This window comes from Dasypus novemcinctus, chromosome 8, assembly GCF_030445035.2.
Source record: "Dasypus novemcinctus isolate mDasNov1 chromosome 8, mDasNov1.1.hap2, whole genome shotgun sequence".
Lineage (NCBI taxonomy): Eukaryota > Metazoa > Chordata > Mammalia > Cingulata > Dasypodidae > Dasypus > Dasypus novemcinctus.
The window spans coordinates 127096083-127109098 of NC_080680.1; positions in this window are offsets into that span (position 1 = coordinate 127096083).

Consider the following 13016-nt stretch of genomic DNA (forward strand, 5'->3'; position numbering starts at 1 on the left):
CTGACAGCCCATGAGGCCCTGGACGGGGGTCTCGGCCTCCACGGGCGCCCCAGGCCAGCTGCTCAGTGTCCAGCGGGTGGCATTACAGGGCCGTGGGGACCGGGCGAGTCTGGGTTTGAGGCCAGGCCTGCCCAATCTGGACCTCGGCTCCCCCCCACCCCCGAGACCCTGAGGCCCCCCACCTCTGAAAGGTGACATGGCCACGTGGCTGGGAGCTCTTTGGCCGTGGTAACACCAGCTGGGGGGAGCAGGGACTGGCGGGCCTGGGGCCCGAGGGGGGCCGGGCACGGGGAAGGATCGCCCCCTATTAGCCCCCAGCCCCACAGTGTCCCCATCAGCCCGGATGGCACCCTGGGGGCTCCAGGGAGCCCCTATTTTTCAGGCGGGGAAACTGAGGCTCAAGGGAGTTCGGGAAGTCGTCGGGTCACAGCTGGAAGGTGGCAGAGCCAGGGTTTGAGCCGGGTGAGCCCTGGTCTGGGAGGAGCGTGGGTCCCGGGCGCCCCCAGCTTGCACGCAGTGAGGGGGCAGCCGCCAGGAGCCTCGCCTCCAGGTGCGCGGTGTCCTCTGCAGGGAGAGCGCTGCGCCGCCCACGCCACCGGGAGGGGCGTTCTGCGCTCGAGGAATGCCGGCAGGCGGGGTCACCTGTCCTCAGGTGAGGGCGCGCACCTGGGCATGCAGCTCCAGCCTGAGCCCTCCTCGGGGGTCCGTCTGGGTGCGGGGGGCAGAGGCCGCAGGGGGTTTGGACAAAGCCGCTCCAAGCCCAAGGGCAGAGGCCGCCCTGGCCGGACCTCCCTGTCCACATCTGCAACGCGGGGGGCAGGAACACCCCCGTTCCTGACAGGCTCCTCCAGGTGGGCACGTGGGCACCCCAAGGCGCAGAAGGGCCGCCCCCAGGTGCCCTGTGAACATCTGTGGGGCTCCCCGAGTCCACTCGGAGAGGAGGGGGCTAAACGGGGCAGCCTCGGCCAGGGAACCCCAAACCCAGAGGGACCCCCTGACCGGCCCGGGCCGGGTGGCCTTGACGGCCCTTAGAGAGCAGGACCCTGAGCCCAGGGCTGGCTGGGCCCAGCGGGTGCCAGCGCGGCGGCCACAGGTGCCCAGGGTGGGACACCTGCTGCCAGGAAGCGCTGCGGTGCCACGGCTGGACGGCGGACGCCCCGGCGCCTCCCCCTGGGTCTCGGGCCGCAGCTCGCCACACCCCGGTGGTGGCCAGGCCTCCGGGCCCTGGCCAAGCAGCCTGGGCTTGCAGCCCCGGCGGGGGTCGTTCCCCACGGCAGCCCCAGGATGCGGGGGCTGCCCTTTCTGGGGGCTTCCGTGGCTTGGGCCCTGCCCAGGCGGCAGGGGTCCCAGGATGGGAGGGAGAAGAGCCGGCGCGCCCGGCCCTCTCCCGAAGGGGCCCACCTGCGCGACGCCCGGCCCTCCGTCCTCTCCCGCTGTGCCCGGCCGAGTGCCCCTCCCTCCAGAGCAGGGCGGCGCCCCACGCTGGGCACCGGAACCCGTCGGGTCGCGTCTCGGTGTCCCCACACGTGCAGTGAGGGGGCGGCATGGCCAGACCGTGCGTCTCACCCCTCACCGCGCCCTCCCTGCTAAAGCGCAGTTCCCAGGTGCGGCGGGCCAGGGCCCTGGGGCTCTGCATTCTGCCGACATCCCGAGGCCACACTTGGGCATCGCTGGAGGGCGGCTCTGGAAGGCCCGGCCCGAGAGCAGGGCAGCGCCTGGCGAGGGGCACGCAGGGAACGGTGTGGGCGCGGGGGGGAGGATTCGGGAGTGCCGGGTGTCGCCGGCGTCCCCACGCCACGTGACGGGCGTCCATGCCACCGTTTTTTATTGCTAAGTGATAAATGTCCAATGCAGAATATTTAGAAAATGGCAAAAAGCCAAAAGAAACAAAGCTTTAGGTATAATCCAAAGTCCGAAGCTTCTCTCACTCTCCGCGTGGGGTAGGTCCTCCCTGACTTTTTTCCCTACTTGTCACGGCTTTCTTATTTTGTTATTTTGTAACAAAAATGGAATATTAAAGCACAGAATTCCATGACGTGAGTGATCATAATTCCACGATGTGAGTGTAATGTCGTTCACAGGTTCAACGACAGCGAGCACCGGCGCGCCTGCTCTTTGGCGCACAGCGAGCCCCTCGCCGGTGGAGGGTGATGACGGGTGACCCTGCTGGGGGGGCGGGGGCCGCTCATCCGGAGCCGTCCAGCTGTTCCCCGCCCGCGTCCAACGCCCCCTGACCCAGGCCTGGCGGGGGTGGGGCGCAGCCGCGAGCAGCAGCGCCGGCCTCTGCCCTCGCGGTGCCATGGGGGCTTGCGGGGCGAGAGCTGCCACATGCCTGTGTGCACGAGTGTGGTGCGGGGCGGTGAGCGTGCTCACAAACCCAACAGGGGAGCGGATGCGCCTCAGGCCGCGCCTCCCGTGAGGGAGGTCCCGGGCTCAGTTCCCGGTGCCTCCTGGGGAAGCAAACAACGAGCAGACAGACGGGAGAACCATCTGGCCGGGGGGGGGGGGGGGGGGGGAATAAACATAATAATAACAAAGTAAACCTTTATTTATGTAGCACAAGTGGTTGAGTGCCTGCCTCCCACATGAGGTCACGGGTTCCATCTCTGGTGCCTCCTAAAAACAAAACAAATGGAAAAGCCAGCTCTCATCAGGGACCTGACATAGCTCAGTGGTTGAGCACCTGCTTCCCATGTATGAGGTCCTGGGTTTGATTCCTACCTGCTAAAAAAAAAAATATATATATATATATATATATATATCTGTGTGTATCATGGGAAAGTGAAAGGTGGTGTGGAGAAACATAAGGCAGGGTCACCAGAGCGTGGGGAGGGGGACGCGGCTTCGAGCCCTCTCGGGGCTTTGGGCAGCGCTGAAGCGGGGCGGGAGGAGCTCTGCCGTCTGCCACCAGCCCCCGCAGTTCCAGGGCCCGGGGGGCTGGCGGTGGGGCCCGAGGCGAGCCCCGGCGGGGGGCGTGGAGGAGGAGGACCCTGGGCCCCGCCTGAGCCCGAGCCCCCGTGAGCCCCCCGGGACGGCCGAGAACCCGACCGGGCCCTGTCCGGCTGCGAGCCCCGGGGACCTGGCCGCTGAGGCCACGGTGCTTTCCGGGACCCACGGCTCCTGGCCCAGGATTCGCCTGCACGGGAGGCCCCCCTGGGGAGCGGTTTGCCGCACATGGAGCCCAGCGCCCGCTCGCAGTGGGGGGCCTGCAGGGCACCCCTCCCGCGGGGGCCGCACGGCGGGCGAGGGGACGTCCGCGGGGCACGTGGGCGAAGGCTCGGCTGTGCTTCCTCCTCCACGCACACGGGGCCGCAGGGTTCCCTGGGGCCCAGCAAAGCCCACCCAGTGCCTGGCCAGGGGGTCCTGCCCGGGCGGGGCGAGCGCTCAGTGCCCCCCACGCCCCCTCAGGCCCCCGCGGGGCGTCAGGAAAGCTGGAGCCACAACCTCCGCCCACGGGACGAGCCCCGTGCACAGCAGCGTCCTGGGCTGTGGCCTGGTCACTCTGAACCTCTGTCTCCTCCGTAGATGGGGCCGGCGGCCGAGGGAGCGCGATGGCGTGAGGTGAGCGGCAGGTAGCGGGGCCCCCCTCCCGCGCTCCCTGCCGTGCTGTGGAGCGCCGACCCCACACCGCCCTCGGCCAGCGTCCCCTCCGTGGAGGCAGCACCTGGCCACTCCGAGGGGTGCAGGCCCTGGTGGCCGAGGCTGGCCTGTCTCCGGCCTCCACCCTGTCCTGCAGCGGTGACTGCGGCTCCCTGGCCGGCTCAGTGGGGGTGACGCCAGGCCCCTGGGCATCCAGCCAGGGGCAGGGCGAGGCGGTGCCCCTCCGCCCAGCCCGGCCTGAGCGCACTGGACTGCTGAGCACGGTGCACGGAGGCTGCTGGGGAGCCTGACAGCTGGGGGGGACCCCAGCTGCACCCGAGCCTGTGTGCCTGCGGAACAGGGACGGCGGTTTGTGCCCGCAGGGACGGCGTGGCGATTGGAAGAGCACGTCCGTTTAGTGCCGTGAGCACCTCCTCCTGCGCTGACCCCGGCGGCCGCCCGGGCGGGGCCCCAGCACCCTCCACTTCCGGGTGTTCACTCGCCACCACGAGGACGCAGCGTCCACCAGGCGCGCCCGGTGCGGGGAGGACACAGCAGGTGCTCAGGAAACGCGCCCCAGACCTCCACGACCGCGGGGGCGCCGGGGCCCCTCACGGCCACGCCAGCCCGGGCACCCTGCCCGCACAGGCCCCGTTGCCTCCCGCCCGGGCAGCCCGCAGCGGGCAGGGCGCGTCGGCTGGACGGCGCTCCGCGGAGAGCGCCCGCGCGAGGGCCCCATCGCCTCCCTCGTCCTCCGTGTCCTCGCGGGCCGTGGAGAGAGGTCACTTCCCATTCTCCAGATGGGAAACCGAGGCCCGTGGAACGCGTCACGGCTGGCGACGGGTGAGGCGGAGCAGCCGCTGGGGACAGGGCGGCGGGGCCCAGCGCGGCCGCAGAGCGCGGGGGCGGGGCCGGGCGGCTGCACGTCCGCGGCTGTCCACGGCGGGCCGTTCAGGGCAGCCGAGGTGGGCGCAGCCAGGCGCCCGTCCGCAGGCGAAGGAGGGGCGGCGCGAGGGACAGGTGGACACCGAATGGTCCTCAGCCGTGAGCAGGAATAAAGTGGGAGACGCGACGCCTCGGACGAGCCCTGAAGGCATCAGGTCAGTGGAACAATAACAATAAAATTCCATTTCCATGAAAGGTCCAGGACTGGCGAGCCATAGAGGGAAGGCAGCATGGTGGATGCCGGGGGCAGGGAGGGGGGCGGCCCCGGGGCGCGGGCCCTTGGGGGTGATGGAATGTTCCAGAACTAGATAGAGGTGGTGAGGGTGGCACAGCTTCGTGGATGTACTAAAGGCCCTGAACTGTCCACTGCAAAATGGTTACAATGGTAACTTTTATATTAGGTGTGTAGTAGTCAGCCCAAGGGGGGCTGATGCAAAATACCAGAAATCGGTTGGTTTTTGTAAAGGGTGTTTATTTGGGGTGGGAGCTTACAGGTATCAGGCCATAAAGCATAAGTTCCTTCCCTCACCAAAGTCTCTTTGGAGCAAGATGGCTGCCGACGGCTGCGAGGGCTCAGGCTTCCTGGGTTCCTCTGGGCTCAGCTCCTCTGTTTTCTCCACAAGGGCAGCTGTAGACTACGAGGTGAACGGCTCTGTCTCTCTCCCTGGGGCTCCAGCTTCAGCATCAAACTCCAACATTAAAAGCCCCCAACTCTGTCCCTTGCCATGTCTTTTATCTGTGAGTCCCCACCCACCAACGGGCAGGAACCCAATGCCCTAGTGATATGGCCCGATCAAAGCCCTAATCATAACTTAGTCACGGGAAGTGGACTTGGCCCAGGGGTTAGGGCGTCCGTCTACCACATGGGAGGTCCATGGTTCAAACCCCGGGCCTCCTGACCCACGTGGAGCTGGCCCATGTGCAGTGCTGATGTGCGCAAGGAGTGCCCTGCCACGCAGGGGTGTCCCCCGCGTAGGGGAGCCCCACGCGCAAGGAGTGCACCCTGTAAGGAGAGCCTCCCCATGCAAGAAAAGCACAGCCTGCCCAGGAGTGGCACTGCACACACGGAGAGCTGATGCGGCAAGATGATGCGACAAAAAGAGACACAGATTCCCAGTGCCACTAACAAGAATACAGAGGGACAGACACAGAAGAACACACAGCGAATGGACGCCGAGAACAGACAACTGCGGGGGCGGGCAGGGAAGGGGAGAGAAATAAAAAATAAATCTTTAAAAAAAAAACAACAAAAATCAAAACCTCAGTACGCTCAGGTACAGACCAGATCACAAACATAATACAGTGTCTATGTTTGGAATTCATATCTATGTCAAACTGCTACGTGTGTATTTTATGACAATAAACAAAATGGAAGAAAGATCACCCGTCTCCCCGCTGGCGGTGGCGGGCGCGGCCAGTGCCCTCGCGAGCGCTGGTTTCGGGGCTCCGGGCTCCCGGCGGCCAGCGGCACGAGCAGGCGGGTCGCTCCGTGGGTGTGGACCCCGCTCCCCGCCGCAGAGGGACTGGCTCGGGGTCTGCGGTGAGCTTTGCCCCCCGACAGGCTTTGGGGTGCCCCACATCAGGGCCCCGAGGGCGGCTGATGGGACTCGCGCCGTCCTCACCCAGATGGGGTGGCGGCGAGGGCAGGGCGGCGTGAGCCGGTCTCTGCGCCCTGTCGCCCGCCGCAGGCCGGCACGAGGTGGCCACGGGCGGGAAGGGGCCTCGGCTCCCGGGGCAGGACGTCCGGCCGGGACCTCCTGCCGCCAGGGTGACCTGGCTGGGAGGGGCTCGCAGGCAACTTCTGGAAGCTGGGGCCGCGGAGCCGGGACCCCCGCGCCTCCCCGCCCCACCCAGACGGTCCCTCCAGGCAGCGGGAGGGCGGCACGGCCCCGCTCCTGGCAGCCCCCTGACGGGGTTAGGGCTCCTGTGCCCGCACAGCCTCCCGAGCCGCCCGAGCCACGCGGCTGCTCCTAGGGGAAGCTGTCGCGCTGTGGCCGGGCGCGGCCCGCGTGGGGCTAGGGCAGGGGGAGCAAGCCGGGCCCGTGGGCACCGGCGCCTGAGTCCAGGGAAGGGCTCCAGGGTCAGGGGTCAGAGGAGGAGGCGGCAGGGGGCTGTTGGCGCATGCGGTCAGGGAAGGCTTCCTGGTGGTGGTGACCCAAAGCCGGCTGTACGAGGAGGTGTCCAGGAAGGGGGAGGTGATGGCAAGCCGGGCAGACCCCCCCTTCACGGAGTCCAGAAGCGGCCCCAGCGGGCAGAGCAGAGCAGGCGCCTCGGTCGGGGAGGCCCCTGGGCCTGCGGGCGGCGAGTCCTGAGGCCGCCAACGCTGCACCAGAGAACGGGGCACCTTCTCCTGCTGCACTCCAGGGAGGCCAAGGCTGCGGGCCCCAACCAGGGCTCCCCGGAGAGAGGCGGCCGGTCCGACCTGGGCTGGGGGGGCACGGGGCCAGCCTCAACCCCCAGGGGCCCCCACCCACGTTTCCGCCCAGGTACCTGCAGGTCGAGGCTGTCCCAGGCGACGTGCTGGCCGCGTTCGTCCTGGAGAGCGGAGCAGACGGTGAGCGCAGGAGCCCCGGAGACGATGGCTTCCGAATGCACGTTCAGTTCTGATGTAGGGAAGCAGATTTGGCTGAACTGATAGAGCGTCCGCCTACCACAGGGGAGGTCTAGGTTCAAACCCGGGCCTCCTTGACCCGTGTGCAGCTGGCTCATGCGCAGTGCTGATGCGCGCAAGGAGTGCCCTGCCACGCAGGGGTGTCCCCGCGTAGGGGAGCCCCACACGCAAGGAGTGCGCCCCGTAAGGAGAGCCGCCCTGCGTGAAAAAAGCACAGCCTGCCCAGGAATGGTGCAGCCCACATGGAGAGCTGACACAGCAAGATGACGCAACAAAAAGAGACACAGATTCCCGGTGCCGCCAAGAATGCAAGCAGACACAGAAGAACACACAGCGAGTGGGCACAGAAAGCAGACAAGGGGGGGAAGGAGAGAGAGAAAAAAAGTGTAGAGTAGTGAGACAGTCCGCGTATGGAAACTCAAGTTCCACCGCCTCTTGTCGACGTTGGGGCACCGCAGTAGCAGGGCGACCACCGAGCGCACCGTTAGCGCCGGCCCTGCGGGCTCGAGGGGGGTGGCCACGGGTGCTCACTGGACTCCCGGCGGGTCCACCCTGCGGCTTCCAGGCCCTGCCTCGAGGTGCCCGCCGCGCCCGCGCCTGGTGCCACGTGGGCAGCCGGGGGCCAGCAGACCACCCCCAGGGTCCTCGTGCAGCAGCTCTTGTCACCTCCACTTTGCTCGAAAGGCCATGGAGGCGCGGAGGGGAAGGGCCACTAGTGGCCTCAGGGCCGGGCGATGGACTCAGGCCGGGGGGGGCACAGAAGCCCACTGGGGGCGCTTCCCTGGTCCCGGGGCCTCAGGGACGTCCTCGCGGGTGGCTCTCCCGGCGGGCGCTGCTGGGGTCCCTTCCGGGAGAAGAGCTGTGCTGAGCAGGGCGGAGGGGGTGGCCTCCCCGTCCCAGGCAGCGCTGCCCCCCACGGCGCCCCTGTTGCCACCCAGTGCGAGGAACGAGCAAGGAGCCCCTCGCCCCCCTGGCCGGCCCCGCCACCCCCCAGTCGCCCTCAAACCTGGGCTGGGAGGCGCTAAGTGCGCGGGGGACCCTTCTGGCCGCAGCCCAGCTGGTCACTTGTCCATCCCGTAAAGGAGGGCCGGGTCTGCAGGCTGAAACGCGAGCCCGCAGTGGCGAGGGCCCGGCGCGGCCGCCGCGCTTCCTGTAACCGGCTTCTCCGTATTGATCATCGATGCCTCGGCCCAATGGCTGGGGGGGGGGCGGCCGCTCCGAGTCCGCACGGAGCCTGGGCTACCCGGCGCCGCGGCCGGACCCCCAGGGCGGGGTGCAGTGTGGGCCGTGGGGCCCACCTGCAGCCAGGCGAGTGCGCCCGGTGTCTGCCCCCTCTGCTAGGGTGGCCCGAGTTATCAAATGGAAATGCAGAACGCCCAGTTAGATTTGAATTTCACAGGAGCAACCATTTAACCTTCACAGGAGCAACCATTTAACCTAAGTGTGTCCCCTGTAATATCTGGGGCATACTTACCCTAAGACAATCCCTTAAAGATCTGACATTCCCGTTTAGCTGGACGGTCTGTGTTGTATCGGCCGCTCTCCTGCCTTGCCCCAGGAGCCCCCAGCTCCGCTCGCCTCTGCAGCCGCTCTCCGCCCCGTGGGCCTCTCGGCCTTCGCCCTGACCTGCCGCAGGGCCTCTGTCGGTCCCCGTCCCTGTCCAGAACCCCTTCCTCTTCGCTCCCCAAGGGCTGTCAGGGGGGCAGAGCTGGCCTGAGAAGCGTGGCTCCTGGTGACAGCAGGAAGCAGGGTCACGGGGGCACGAGAGCGGCCAGGACAGTGGTGGGGGCTGGCCGTAGGGCTCAAGTGGACAGGACGGCCTCAGCCCCCACCCCCGTGCCCGCCAAGGGACAGGGCAGGGCAGGCGGTAACGGCAAGGAAGCCCGCGGGCGCTGGGTCCCCTCCAGCGAGGTGGCCACAGCGGCAGGTCCCCAACACAGAGGCCACCCCAAAACCAGGGGCCCAGGAGGGGGCAGGGGTTCAACAGGCAGCTTCTCTGTCCAGCAGGGCAGTGGGGGGGCGGGGGAAGAGGGAATGGGGCGCCTGCCCACCCCGGGTGTGGCGCCGCGCTGGCCCTGGCACCGCCTCTGCGGAGCCCCGTTCACCCTCGAAAAGACTCCTCCGCGCCGCTGAGCTCCTCAATCCAAGCGCCGGTCCCTGAACCGACAGCAGCCGCCCTTCCCACGCGCGGTCTGTGCGCAGGCACCGGTGCCCCGAGAACCCCCAGCCCCTCCTCAGCCGCGCAGGCGAGGGGCTGGGCCTCCCGGAGGCTGGGGGCAGGTGGGGGGCGCTGGGACGGGAGCCTGGGGCCCCCCGCCCGCCGTCACGCCCTTCTCTCCCCCCACGGCGCCCTCCCCTCTCTGCCCCCTCCACCACGAGGCCCCCACCCCAGCACCCGCCCAGCCCAGCCCCTCCGGCCGGGTCGTCCCCCACTGCCCGTGGCAGGAAGCTGGGCTCCGAGCCAAGGCCGGTGCCCCCAGAGACCCCGCGGGCCTGGGGCTGGTCACACCGACGTGATGTAGCCGCTCGACGCAGGGCCAGGGGTGGGGGCCGGGCGGTGGTGCCCACCGGGCAGCCTGCTGGGGGGAGGCGGGGTCCGGGGCGCTGACCCCAGACTCCAGGGAGGGATTTCCCCGATGGACAGAGGGGGACAGGGGGGCAAGAGCCCGACCCGGAGGGCCTCCCCGAGGCTCCCCCGGCCCAGCACGGCCGCCCCGGGGGCCCCACCGGCCGCCCCTGCTGCCCGGGCCTGCTCCGCGCCGCCGTGGGCGCTGCTCACTTGAGCTGTGTGTACGCGGGAGCTGGCGGCGGCGAAGCTGGCGGCGGCAGTCGGCAAACATCCCTGGCCGTGCCTGCCAAGACCGGCGACAGCTTGCCTGGCAGGCGGCTCCCACCAGCTGCTGGCCTGGCGGCGGCTCCCAGCTCCAGTGCCCGAGCCCCCCAGCCCTGGTGTCTAAGCCCCCCAGCCCCCATGCCCCCCAGCCCTGGTGCCTGAGCCCCCCAGCCTCAGTGCCCCAGCCCCCCAGGCCCCAGCCCCAGTGCTCAAGTCCCCCAGCTCCCAGTCTTGGTTGTCTGAGGCCCCCAGGCCCGGTGCCCCAGCCCCCCAGCCCCCAACCCTGGTGCCCGAGCCCCCCAGCTTCAGTGCCCGAGCCCCCATAGCCCCGGTGCCCAAGCCCCCCAGCCCTGGTGCCCGAGCCCCTCCCCACTGCCTGCTGGCTCTGCATTCGCCAGTTGCCTGGCGCTGACCCCGCGGCAGACCCCTTGCTGAGTCCCCACCCTAACTCTCCCGCTCGGCCTTTAGGATGAGGCCGCATGATTTAAATGAATCCTCGCGCCGTCCCACGGCCTCACGATTAGCGTGCGCTCACTCCCCCCGCCGCCAGCGCGACTCGCTGTCCCTGGGCTGTATCACCAGCCTCAGGAGGGCCGCGCGGAGCCCCGGAGCTGTCGCGGGTGGGTGGGCCGGCGGGCGCGGGCTCAGAGGCGGCCCCTGCCTCACGCTCTTGGGGGCCGCCCCCGCCAGGCGGGAGCTCAGCACCCAGCCCCAGCAGGCCAGGCTCGCAGGCCCAGGAGGGGGCGCGGGGTTTCAGGCCGGCCACGCCCCACACCCCCCCATACAGGCACGTCCGCACACGCGCGTGCCCCTCCCCATGGGAACACACGTGCTCTCACACCCTCACGTGCATACACGTGCGTACATGATGTCACACGCAGGCGCTCACACCCATTCACCGTGCACACGCTGATGCAGACGCACACTTCCACACCGATTTGCACAGATGCACGCAGATGTCTACACATACGCATTCAGGCCCAGGCACACTCGTGCACACACGCAGATGTACACAGAGGCACACACTCATGAACACACACACAGGGGGCCGGCGGCTCCTGCCACACGTGACATATTAGCGCTCAAAGAACTCTCTCTCTCCAGGGCTGGTGGGAAAGAGCCACAGCCGAGAGCCGTGCCTCAGTTTCTCCACTAGCAGAAGGCGCGGGTGTTCCTGCCCCCTCCGCTGCCCCATACAGATGGAGGGTGGCTCTTGCTGGGCTCCATGGCGCTCCAGTGGGCAGCCGGCACGCGGGCACCGGCACTGCCCTTGACTGACCCTGTGCAGCCCCGCGCCCTCCACCTGGCCTGGGGCCTAGAGCCTGGGCGCTGGGCACGGGGTCACCTCAGGTCGGGCCTCGCCAGCTCCAGGGGCTGCAAGGGTCCCCAGCTGGAGGAGGAGCATCTGCCGGGCTGGCAGGGTCCCCGAGGGCAGGAAGAGCAGCCCCCTGCCCAGCCCGTCCTGTCTTCCACGGAAAGCCCCAGGCCCTGGGCTGCCCATCTCCAGGTTGGGGCCGCGTGAGCACTGGGCAGAGGATTCATTGCTTTTCCTCTGAACCTCTAAAAAACTAGGGCAGAGAAGTGGATGTGGCTCAACTGATAGAGCGTCTGCCTGCCACATGGGAGGTCCAGGGTTCAAACCCAGGGCCTCCTGACCCATGTGGAGCTGGCCCATGCGCAGTGCTGATGCGCGCAAGGAGTGCCATGCCACGCAGGGATGTCCCCCCTGTAGGGGAGCCCCACGCACAAGGAGCACACCTCACATTGAGTTGCCTCGCACATAAAAGAAAGTGTAGCCTGCCCAGGAGTGGCGCCACACACACGGAGAGCTGATGCAGCAAGATGACGCAACAAAAAAGAGACACAGAGCATATGTCCAGGGTGCATGGTAATGTTTGGATATACTCAGAGTGGAAACAATTAAAAACAACAGCTGGGGGGGTACTGGGTTCCTGGCTGGGGGTGCTCTGTCGTGGTCCCTAGGGGAACAGCGGCAATCCCCCAGGTGCAACAGTAAGGACCAGGAAGGAATGAGGGTCCAACAGTGAGCCCCTGATACTAATGACTATGCTTGTGAGCCTATACGCCTGAAATAAGAACAAGGCCTAGAGCAGGACTGTGCCTGGGAGTTTCCTCCTGACAGCCTCCGTGTTACTCAAATGTGGCCAGTCTCGAAGCCAAACTCAGCATATAGATGCAGTGCATTCCCCCCAGCGTGGGACATGACACCCGGAGATGAACCTCCCTGGCACTGAGGGATCACTACCAAGTACCAGCTGATGATGCAACTAGAAAATGACCTTGAATTAAAGGTTCAACGCGGACCAGCAGAATATCCCTGTCTACATATAATAACAGGAGTTTAAAATGCTGTTTGACCTAATGTAAGGGGGAAATGGAAAGGAGAAATGAGTTTATATGGCTACAAGTCTCTAAAAAAGAGTCTGGAGGTTGTCAGAAGGATTGCCCTTATGCACATCTGAGCAGAGTCTCAGAGACAGATAAAGTAGATACAACCCCAGGTATTGGTTCTTTTGAGGGCTAAAGAGACCCACAGGTTCTATGGTCATGGCAGATGGGGTTCACTGCCTTGTCAGTTGGCCCTTCTTTGGAGCTGGTGTTTCTGCGTGATGGAACTGGACTCAGATGAGATCTCTTTTCACAAGACTTTCATGCTACTTTACTGGAATTGTAGTTGATGCTGGGGTTTAAGATATATCTAGGGGATCTGAATCTCTGGACTGACAATATGATAGCCAGGCCCTGAGCCTCAACAGATTTCAACTCCTACACTCTGATTTATTGGACTTACCCCACTCAGCTAACATGGAGTTGAAGAATGCCAACCACCACACCATGGAGCCTAGAGTGCCTACAACTGAAAGCAGGAGGATTGCATCCAGTATCCATGTGGAATCTAAGTCCCCTCTCGACATAGATGTGCAATGGACACAACCAATCCAAGGTCCACAGAGAAAATGTGGCATTGGTGTGGGAAAAGTGGCCATGGTGACTGCTGGGTGCGGGGAATGGGAGAAAGAAATGAGA